This window comes from Musa acuminata, chromosome BXJ3-3 (assembly GCF_036884655.1).
Source record: "Musa acuminata AAA Group cultivar baxijiao chromosome BXJ3-3, Cavendish_Baxijiao_AAA, whole genome shotgun sequence".
NCBI lineage: Eukaryota > Viridiplantae > Streptophyta > Magnoliopsida > Zingiberales > Musaceae > Musa > Musa acuminata.
This window is the reverse complement of record NC_088351.1, coordinates 28,716,970-28,729,421: the sequence shown is the minus strand read 5'-3', so window position 1 is coordinate 28,729,421 and position 12,452 is coordinate 28,716,970.

Genomic DNA, 12,452 nt, shown 5'->3' with positions numbered 1-12,452 from the left:
AGGAAACAGAGGTGCCGCCTCTTCACCCGCTTCTACTTCTTCTCTTCTTCCTCACCATCTCTTCCTCTCCTTCTCTTCCAGCTACAGCTTCCACCGCCGCAGCCGCAGCTCCTCCTTTCCCTTCTCTTCTTCTTCTCCTCTTCTACTTCCCTCCTCTGTTTCCTCTGCAGGAAACAGAGGTATCACAACCTCTTCTCCTGCTTCCTCTTCCTCTTCTTTTCCTCTTCTTCTTCTTCTCCTCTTCGAACGCCCCACACCTCTCCTCTGTTTCCACCTGCAGGAAACAGAGGTGCTGCAGCCCTAGCTGCTGCCACCTCTCGCTCCTCTCCCTCTTCCCTCTCTTTTCCCTCTTCTTCTCCTCTTCCTTTTTTCCTCCCCAACGCCACACACCTCCTCGCTGCAGCCTTGCCGCAGCTATCCTCCTCTCTTCTTCTTCTTCTTCTTCTTCTTCCCTTCTCCTCCCCAACGCCCCACACATCCTCTCCTCTGTTTCCACCTGCGGGAAACAGAGGTGCAGCAGCCCTAGCTGCTGCTGCTGCCTCTCCCTCTCCTCTCCATCTTCCCTCTCTTCTTCTTCTTCTTCTTTTCTTCTCTTCTCCCTCTTCCTCCTCTCTTCTTTTCCCTCTTCTTCTCTTCTCCCTCTACTTCTCTTCTTCTTCTCCCCACGCCCCACCGCTTCTCTCTGTTTCTTCGAGAAACAGAGAGAGCGTGGGAGGCAGTGGGATAAAACCGAAATTTTCGGTTTTCTTTATTTTCTTCTTTTTACAACTTAACAGTTTAGTCCTTGAAATTTTCATATTTACATATAGGTCCTCTGATTTATAAATAAATCTTTATTAATAATCTTCAAAAGTGAGGGATATTACAGTCGTGCCAGCAACACGCCCGCGCACCTCGACAGCCCGCGGTCCCGCTCAGCCCCATCGACTGCGCATGGCCATTCGCGCAGTGGGGGCTGGACCTCCTCGGCCCCTTCCCGCCGGCTTCTGGACAGCGGAAGTACATAATTGTAGGAGTAGACTACTTCACAAAGTGGGTCGAGGCCGAGCCACTGGCGACGATCACGGAACAGCAAATAGAGAAATTCGTGTGGAAGAACCTGGTAACTCGGTTCGGGTTGCCCAAGGCCATCATCACTGACAACGGACCTCAGTTCGCCGGCACAAGGTTCCGGGAATTCTGCGTCGGTCATGGCATTCAACTGAGGTTCAGTTCGGTGGCCCACCCTCAGACAAACGGGTTGGCCGAGGTAACCAACCGATCCATCTTGGATGGCCTCAGACGAAGAGTGTCTGCGGCCCGATCGACCTGGACGGACGAGCTCCCCAGTGTGCTGTGGTCGTTGCGCACCACTCCCAAGACGGCGATCGGAGAATCCCCGTACAGCCTGACGTTCGGAATCGAGGCTGTCCTACCACCCGAAATGGCTGTCGCCACGCTTCGGACAAGGAGTTACGACGAGGAAGCCTCGAACCAGGGACTTCGCGCCAGCCTCGACGTGCTCGAGGAGCGACGCGCCGACGCGCACCTAAAGGCCCTCTCTCACCAGAGAGCCGTCGTAAGGATCTACAACAGAAAGGTGCAACCCCGACCGATCAGGTTAGGCGATCTAGTCCTACGAAGGGCCGAGGTCAGTGACCCGACCCGAACGAGGGGGAAGCTGGCCCCCAAGTGGGAGGGACCTTATCGGGTCACCAGGGTGGTCCGACCGGGCACCTATTGGCTCACCGCGATGGACGGTTCCCCCTTACCGAGAACATGGAACATCCAGAACCTCAAAAAATTCTTTGTCTAACGTCGATACCCATGGTTTCTCTTCCAAGTCGAAGCTTTGCAATTTTTGAAGCTTAAAGACATGCTGGGAAAAGACCTCTCTATTTCTGAAGCATGGAATTACAAGACTCAACTGCGACAGAACTCGAAGATTACAAAAGAAGGTTACAGGACTCGATAACAGCTCAGCCAAGCCGACCTCGACACAGTCCTAATCGTTGGAACCCCCGACGCCATCATCGAAAGGAACTTCCTCCGGCATATCCACATCCAAGTCCTCGGGGTGCGAGACAAACGGATCCGCCTCGACCTCCAGCCCGGGATGGCGCGTCTGAAACCGGCCCAGGGCAATCCGGTACCCGTACTCGTAGGTGACCTACCCCGACCGAACCAGCCCGAGCTGGAAGCCTGAGGACCGCTTATAAGCTTCAATTATTTCCTTCTCCTTCTCTGGCCGCCGCTCCCGCTCGGCCGCCAGAGCTTCCGAGGCCCCCTTCGCGTCGGCCAGGGCTCCCTCCAGCCGTTGGGTCAGGACGACCACCTCGCCTCGGGCTAGGCAAGCCTCGGACTGCGCCCCCCCTAGGAGCCCTCGGAGGTTGTCTCTCTCCTCCTCAGCCGCCTTCGCCTCGGACTTCAAGCGAAGGACTTCGGCCTCCAGCGCCAATGTGCGTTGGTGTAACATCCCCCATTTTTAAAAATTTAGTAAAAGGTTTGTTTATAAAAATAAGGATTATTTAATAATTATTTTATATTAAATGATATTATATTAAAGGTTTGTGGCTAGGGACCTAAGAGTAAATATTAGAAGTTTGATATAATTTATGAAAGATTCAGATTTAAGTTAAAAAAAAAAATAATAATAATATAGTGGACATGTGTCACTAACTAACATAAGGTTGTGCCACTTATCTTTGCTCAAAAGATGACACCTAGCCCCTTTCATGCATGCATGACACCTTGCAACTTTTATATTAGCCAAAACCTAAATAATTAGATGAAACGTTAAAGAAAACAAACCTGAAGAGTTGCAGCCAACGTGAGTTTGAGAGAAGAAGAAGAAGAAGAAGAGCTTGAGGTTTTTCATCAATTTTCTCACATTTGGGATTCAAATAATTTGAAGGCAAGTGTTCTAACCCAATCCCACAGTAACCTTAATCTCTGGTTTCATTTTTTATTCTGTAAAATTTGAAAGATTTCAACTGAGAACCAGACCTTCTTTCGTTTTGATATAAAGTTATGAATCTGTAATTTTTTCGGTGATCTGACCTCTATACAATGTTTCGGTCATAACATTTTGTAATAAACTCTGATTTAGACAAAACCTGTTCCATTTGAAAGTAGACAAGAAAATATTTATTTTGATATAAAGATCGAATGATTTGGAGTTTAAATGCCTACTAAGACTTCTGTTTAAATTAACCCTACAGATTCTGCAAAATAGGGACCGAAATTTCTGACCTCCTGTTGCTTAACTACTTATAACTTTCTGTTGTGAACTCAGATTCATACAAAGTATGTTTTATTCGAAGCTTGACTCAAAATTCTTTCTGTATATACCTGATTTGAAATTTTTGGAGTACAATTGCTAACTGAAACACCTGCTTTCATCGACCCTATGGATTCAGTAAAACAGAGCTAATATTTTCAGACCTTTCGCTGCGAAATTATCTGTAACTCCCGGTTGTAAATTCCAAATCTTGTAAAACTTGATTTGCATAAAACTAGATTGATAAAGCTTTCTAATGACACCTATTTTGTATAAATTGGAGCATAATTGCTTATCCAAATAGTTCATACAATGTCCCTATCAAATTCTGCCAGAATCGAGCTTTGGTCGATTTTGGCTTTCCTTGTTACTTTCCTTTGGAATTCGATTTTGGCAAAAACTCTTACTTCAGTTAAGCTTTGCATTATTATCTTAAATTCCTGTATACTTTAGTCCTTTATTTATTTGTATATCTGCAGCTATCATCTAAAGTTCATGTTTGCATCGTAATTCGGCACATGCATCCCATTGTTCCGCATTTGCTTTTGAAATGTGCCTCTTCCAGTTTCATTTCGTTGGCCATTGTATTCACCTAACTTTCTTATTTCAATTGAGCTATATGTGATTTCTTGAAATCCTTGTATGCTCTTGCTTTTGCTTCCTTTCAAATCTGAATATACTTGTGAAAGATTATTGCTTACTTCGGATTGACTCGTAAAGGCACATGTACGCTTTGTTGTTCCGCGTGTGCTTCCGATATATGCTGCTTATTGTTAAAACTGCCCTCTTGTACTCTGGTGTGTGGGATTGTCTGGACCCTTGCCAGAAATGGTAAAGGATATGCGCTTGTTGCCCGCTATGTGGGATCCCGCTATGTGGGATATGCGCTTGTTGCCCGCTATGTGGGTATGTGCTTAGAGCCTGCGATGCTCTGCCGGCCCCCCTATGACTTCACTCAGACGTGGGTGGATGGAGCTCTCAGACGTGGGAGACTTATGTTTGTTGGTCATTCAGAAATGGATGGACCATATTATGTTATGATCCCACTTCACCTTCTATGTGTTTGATATGATATCCAAAGCTTTGGCTATGTTTCTATGCATGCTTTGGATAAGAATGAAATGAATGCATCGTTATGTGACATTTGAGCTTCTATTCATGTTTTGTTCTTTGATATATTTTCGAAATGTTATAAGTCTTTATTATACCTTGAAAGCTACCATATATCATCGTATGCTCCTTATGCCAATGATATGCTCCAATTATCTTTCCTCGATTGTATAAACAAAACGTGCTTCGAACGAAATGACATCGTAATTCTGCATTCATGGTATCCAAAATGCTCCTTACGTCTTTGTTATGCCTTGAAATTACCATATGTCATCGATATGCTCCTTATGCCAATGATATGCTCCAATTACCTTTCCTCGATTATATGAATAAAACGTGCTTCGAACGATATGATATTGTAATTCTGCATTCAAACAAAACATGCTACTGTTTCATCCTGTATCTCTGCTTTGTATTTTGATACCTCATTTGTTTGAAAACTATCCTCTTTGCTATGGATATGTTAGTCATTTGCTGAGCTTTATATGCTCACCCCGTTGCTATATAAATTTGTCAGGATAGCTTATCGCTCTCTAAAATGTGTAAATTGGGTTGAGGCAGTGGAAGACTAGAAGATTTTGGGGCAAATATTTTGTACTTGATAGGTTGATGTTGTATAAGTTCTTTTTTGGGTGTAATGAAATATCAATGACAAATCTAGATTGATGTATCTTGTAAATATTTGATAAGAACCTCTTACGTCAGGATTTTGGAAATGTTAAGTCTAAACTGTGAACTGATATAAACATGTAGTATATGTTGGTTTTGTGATTGCATTAATTACCGCGCTTATGGATTTATGATATAGTTATGGTTTAGTTAAGTTGAGTTTTGGATTTTAAGAATCATCTAGTGACATGATGTATAATTATAAACTGCACAGGTTTTGTGAATTGTGGATTGTAGAGGTGAATGACTTGAATGTTTTTCTTAGTGACCTCAAATGTGTGATTGGATCCTGGATTGTTTGTTGAATTAAATATTATTAATCTTGAATTAGGTTCACACCTCCTAAATGAGAATTAAATTCGGCGGGGGGGGGCGTGATAGAGTGGTATCAGAGCATGGTTTGAGGTTCACTAAAATATTTGATATGTTGACGTGCAAAATATATTGAGGTCTAGTGAACTATAGTGATTGGTGAAAATTTTCTTTGATGCATTTTTGGAAATTAGGATGACGAGGACATTTAGTCCTCCTACTTCATCTGCTTTTGATTAATGAAGTACGATAAAAGGGTTGATCGAGGATATTAAATCAGAGTAGCGCAGTAGAAGCATGGTGAACCTAATACATTGGTAGTAGAAAAAATAGATGATGTGATTGGAGAAGATATTTGATGCACAAAATTATTCTGATGATCAAAAGAATTTCTAGAGATCAAGGACAGCAATAGAAAGGACAAGTTTACCAAAAAAAAAAAAAAGGATTAGAAATGAATCTGAATGTGATAATAAGAGGGTCAAGACATCATCGATTTGAAAAGGGAAGTTACCACAAAAGATTCAATCATGTGTATGATGCAAGTTAAATTATGAAATAAGTTTGTATTTGTAGGTGACTGGAGCCTATTTTGCTTATAAAAATTTGGATCATAAAATGAAAGACTGCCCTTTGGACAAGAAGAAAGAATCACTACCGCATAAATCATCAGCCCATGTCAGAGTGTATGTTATCACGGAATATGATTCTAAAGCTTATGAATTAGTGGTCGAAGGTACTATTCATGGTTCTGAAAGAATGCAAATATTTGTTTGACCATGTGTCTCATCTATGATTTGATTTACAATATTTTGCTTATCACATGGGCATTCAACCTAAATCACTGGATTATATGCTATATGTAAATACGGCTATTGGGGATTGTTTGATAACAAACTCGATCTGGTTATCTTGTTTGATTTTTATTGGAGAACACGAACTTCTTGCTGATTTGGTTCTCCTAGATATTTGGAGTTTTGATATTATACTAAGTATGAATTGACTATCTTCCAATCATACCAGTATAGATTGTTATACAAAATGATCACTTTTTGCATACTAGATCATCCCATCTTTTATTTTGAGAGTATTGGGCATGATTTACCTCCTTGCCTGATGTATTTCCAAATGACTTGCTAGGTTTACCTCCAGATAGAGAGGGTGAATTACTATTGATTTGGTCCCCGGGACAACCCCAATATCTAAGCCTCCTTACGGAATGACACCACTTGAGCTAGAGGAATTGAAAAAGGAACTACAAGAACTATTAGATAAGGATTTCATTCGACTCAGTGTTCACCGTTGGGTGCTCCGGTGCTATTAGTTAAGAAGAAGGATGGAACATTAAGGCTTTGTATTGATTATAGACAATTGAATCAGGTGACCAAAAAAAAAAAAAACAAGTATCCCCTACCTAGAATTGATGATTTGTTTGATCAATTGTAGGGTACACAAGTATTCTCCAAGATTGATTTAAGGTTAGGTTACTATCAGTTGAAGATCATGAAGGAGGATATTCCAAAAACAGCTTTTAGAACTCGATATGGTCACTATGAATTCTTAGTGATGCCTTTTGGTTTAACTAATGCCCCTGCAGCTTTTATGGAAGCTGTTGTTAAGTGGGAAGTACCAACAAACGTGACAGAAGTTAGAAGCTTCTTGGGCATGACGGGTTATTATAGGAGATTTGTGGAGGGATTTTCTTGAATCACTCGACCTCTCGCCAAACTCACTCAAAAGAATGTGAAATTTGTATGGGGTAATGATTGTGAGCAAAGTTTTCAAGAGTTAAAAAGGAGATTGACTAGTGCCCCTATTCTCACTATTCCAAGTGGTGACGAGGGATTTATGGTTTACACTGATGCCTCAAGAAAGGGCCTTGGATGTGTTCTGATGCAAGAAAGGAAAGTGATTGCTTATGCTTCTAGACAGCTAAAGAGTTGTGAACTGAATTATCCAACTCATGATTTGGAATTGGCAGCAATTGTTTTTGCTCTAAAGATTTGGAGGCATTACTTGTATGGACGAACATTTGAAATCTTTACTGATCATAAGCGTTTAAAGTATATTTTTACTCAAAAAGAGTTAAACATGAGACAGCGGAGATGGATAGAACTTTTAAAGGATTATGATTGTACCATTCGTTACCACCCGGGTAAAGCTAATGTTATAGCATAGGCCCTTAGTAGAAAATCTATAAGTTTTATAGCGACCTTGGTTGTGAAGCAATGGAAGTTATTAGAAGAGAATTATGATTTGAATGTTGAGAAAAGGGCAAGACTCAATGATATTAATGACCTCCATCCAAGTGCAATCTGATCTCATTCAACAAATTAAAGGAGGACAACTACGTGATCGACGCTTGATCTGCTTAAGGAATGAAGTAGAAAAGGGATTGAAACTGAATTTTCGAGTTTCAGAGGATGGCCTATTGAGATTAAGGAATAGAATATATGTTCCAAATGACTCAGATATCAAAAATCAAATCCTGAGAGATGGTCATAATTCAAAGTACACCATGCATCCTGGTAGCACTAAGATGTATAAAGATCTCCAAAGTCATTATTGGTGAGAAGGCATGAAGAAGGAGATTGCAATATATGTTTCAAAGTGTTTGATTTGTCAGCAAATCAAAGCAGAACACCAAAGACCTGGAGGTTTGTTGCAACCTTTAGATATTCCTGAATGGAAATGTGAATGTATTGCCATGAACTTTATTTCAGGACTACCCCGAACTTCTAGAAAGCATGATGTTATTTGGGTTATCATTAATAGGTTAACGAAATCTGCATATTTCCTACCGATCAGTATAACTTATTCTTTTGATAGGCTTGCAGATTTATATATATAAATGAAATAGTAAGACTTCATGGTATTCCAAAGGAGATAATCTCTGACAGAGACTCCAGATTTCTATCTAGATTTTGGAGAAGGTTATAGAAATCTATTAGCACTAAAGTCAAGTTTAGCACTGCTTATCACCCTCAAATTGATGGTCAATCAGAAAGAACCATTCAAACACTTGAGGATTTGCTTCGAGCCTATGTTATGGATTGGAAAGGTGAATGGGATAAAGATATCTCTCTTATTGAGTTCACTTACAATAATAGTTATCATTCAAATATTCAGATGGCTCCTTATGAAGCTTTATATGGGCGAAAGTGTAGGATGCCTATATGTTGGGAAGAAATTGGCGACAGAAAGTTATTAGCACCAGAAAAAGTACAATAGACTATTGAGAAAATTCAACTTATAAAAAAAAAAAAAAAAAAAAGGTTAAAGACTGCTTAGAGTCATCAAAAGAGTTATGTTGATAACAGAAGATGAAATATTGAGTTTCAAATCGGGGATTTTGTATTCCTGAATGTCTCCCCTTCTAAAGGCATTGTAAGATTTGGGAAGAAAGGAAAGTTAAACCCAAGATTTATTGGACCTCTTGAGATTCTTGAGAGGGTTGGTTCTGTCGCTTACAGGATTGGCTTGACACCATCATTGTGCCATATCCATGATATGTTTCATGTTTCAATGATCAGAAAGTATATACCTGATCCCTCTCATATCATTAAGTATGAGTCGATGGTGATTGATAAAGACTTGTCTTATGTGGAAGAGCCCACTTAGATTGTTGATAAAAAAGAAAAGATCTTGAGGAATCGGGTTAGCCCTCTAGTTAAAGTGATCTGGAGATATCATTCTGGAGAGGAAACAACTTGGGAGCTTGAGGAAGAAATTATGAAAGCTTATCCTCATCTTTTCGTCGAATGAGGTATGATAAATTTAGAGGACTAAATTTTTTTTTAAGGAGGGGAGAGTGTAACATCCCCCATTTTTAAAAATTTAGTAAAAGGTTTGTTTATAAAAATAAGGATTATTTAATAATTATTTTATATTAAATGATATTATATTAAAGGTTTGTGGCTAGGGACCTAAGAGTAAATATTAGAAGTTTGATATAATTTATGAAAGATTCAGATTTAAGTTAGAAAAAAAAAATAATAATATAGTGGACATGTGTCACTAACTAACATAAGGTTGTGCCACTTATCTTTGCTCTAAAGATGACACCTAGCCCCTTTCATGCATGCATGACACCTTGCAACTTTTATATTAGCCAAAACCTAAATAATTAGATGAAAGGTTAAAGAAAACAAACCTGAAGAGTTACAGCCAACGTGAGTTTGAGAGAAGAAAAAGAAGAAGAAGAAGAAGAAGAAGAAGAAGAAGAAGAAGAAGAGCTTGAGGTTTTTCATCAATTTTCTCACATTTGGGATTCAAATAATTTGAAGGCAAGTGTTCTAACCTAATCCCACAGTAACCTTAATCTCTGGTTTCATTTTTTATTCTGTAAAATTTGAAAGATTTCAACTGAGAACCAGACCTTCTTTCGTTTTGATATAAAGTTATGAATCTGTAATTTTTTCGATGATCTGACCTCTATGCAATGTTTCGGTCATAACATTTTGTAATAAACTCTGATTTAGACAAAACCTGTTCCATTTGAAAGTAGACAAGAAAATCTTTATTTTGATATAAAGATCGAATGATTTGGAGTTTAAATGCCTACTAAGACTTCTGTTTAAATTAACCCTACAGATTCTGCAAAATAGGGACCGAAATTTCTGACCTCCTGTTGCTTAACTACTTATAACTTTCTGTTGTGAACTCAGATTCATACAAAGTATGTTTTATTCGAAGCTTGACTCAAAATTCTTTCTGCATATACCTGATTTGAATTTTTTGGAGTACAATTGCTAACTGAAACACCTGCTTTCATCGACCCTATGGATTCAGTAAAACAGAGCTAATATTTTCAGACCTTTCGCTGCGAAATTATCTGTAACTCCCGGTTGTAAATTCCAAATCTTGTAAAACTTGATTTGCATAAAACTAGATTGACAAAGCTTTCTAATGACACCTATTTTGTATAAATTGGAGCATAATTGCTTATCCAAATAGTTCATACAATGTCCCTATCAAATTCTGCCAGAATCGAGCTTTGGTCGTTTTGGCTTTCCTTGTTACTTTCCTTTGGAATTCGATTTTGGCAAAAACTCTTACTTCAGTTAAGCTTTGCATTATTATCTTAAATTCCTGTATACTTTAGTCCTTTATTTATTTGTATATCTGCAGCTATCATCTAAAGTTCATGTTTGCATCGTAATTCGGCACATGCATCCCATTGTTCCGCATTTGCTTTTGAAATGTGCCTCTTCCAGTTTCATTTCGTTGGCCATTGTATTCACCTAACTTTCTTATTTCAATTGAGCTATATGTGATTTCTTGAAATCCTTGTATGCTCTTGCTTTTGCTTCCTTTCAAATCTGAATATACTTGTGAAAGATTATTGCTTACTTCGGATTGACTCGTAAAGGCACATGTACGCTTTGTTGTTCCGCGTGTGCTTCCGATATATGCTGCTTATTGTTAAAACTGCCCTCTTGTACTCTGGTGTGTGGGATTGTCTGGACCCTTGCCAGAAATGGTAAAGGATATGCGCTTGTTGCCCGCTATGTGGGATCCCGCTATGTGGGATATGCGCTTGTTGCCCGCTATGTGGGTATGTGCTTAGAGCCTGCGATGCTCTGCCGGCCCCCCTATGACTTCACTCAGACGTGGGTGGATGGAGCTCTCAGACGTGGGAGACTTATGTTTGTTGGTCATTCAGAAATGGATGGACCATATTATGTTATGATCCCACTTCACCTTCTATGTGTTTGATATGATATCCAAAGCTTTGGCTATGTTTCTATGCATGCTTTGGATAAGAATGAAATGAATGCATCGTTATGTGACATTTGAGCTTCTATTCATGTTTTGTTCTTTGATATATTTTCGAAATGTTATAAGTCTTTATTATACCTTGAAAGCTACCATATATCATCGTATGCTCCTTATGCCAATGATATGCTCCAATTATCTTTCCTCGATTGTATAAACAAAACGTGCTTCGAACGAAATGACATCGTAATTCTGCATTCATGGTATCCAAAATGCTCCTTACGTCTTTGTTATGCCTTGAAATTACCATATGTCATCGATATGCTCCTTATGCCAATGATATGCTCCAATTACCTTTCCTCGATTATATGAATAAAACGTGCTTCGAACGATATGATATTGTAATTCTGCATTCAAACAAAACATGCTACTGTTTCATCCTGTATCTCTGCTTTGTATTTTGATACCTCATTTGTTTGAAAACTATCCTCTTTGCTATGGATATGTTAGTCATTTGCTGAGCTTTATATGCTCACCCCGTTGCTATATAAATTTGTCAGGATAGCTTATCGCTCTCTAAAATGTGTAAATTGGGTTGAGGCAGTGGAAGACTAGAAGATTTTGGGGCAAATATTTTGTACTTGATAGGTTGATGTTGTATAAGTTCTTTTTTGGGTGTAATGAAATATCAATGACAAATCTAGATTGATGTATCTTGTAAATATTTGATAAGAACCTCTTACGTCAGGATTTTGGAAATGTTAAGTCTAAACTGTGTACTGATATAAACATGTAGTATATGTTGGTTTTGTGATTGCATTAATTGCCGCGCTTATGGATTTATGATATAGTTATGGTTTAGTTAAGTTGAGTTTTAGATTTTAAGAATCATCTAGTGACATGATGTATAATTATAAACTGCACAGGTTTTGTGAATTGTGGATTGTAGAGGTGAATGACTTGAATGTTTTTCTTAGTGACCTCAAATGTGTGATTGGATCCTGGATTGTTTGTTGAATTAAATATTATTAATCTTGAATTAGGTTCACACCTCCTAAATGAGAATTAAATTCGGCGGGGGGGGCGTGACAGTTGGTCGGCCGCCCCCGCTTCAACCCAGAGGCGCGTCACCTCCGCCTCGAGCTCCAAGGAGCGTTGTTCGGCTACTGCGACCGCCTTCGGTGCCGCCCCTGCGCGAACCTCCTCGAGCTACCTGCGCAGCTCGGTATTCCGGTCGCATAGGATGCCCAGCGCCCGACCTGCATCGCGTACGCGATCCGCCAACGCCATGGCGTAGTGCTGGCCCTGCGAAAGGAAAGTTAGAACAATCCTCGGACAAACCACAGGCCGGAAATCAACGACTGGACGCTTACCCACAGCAATG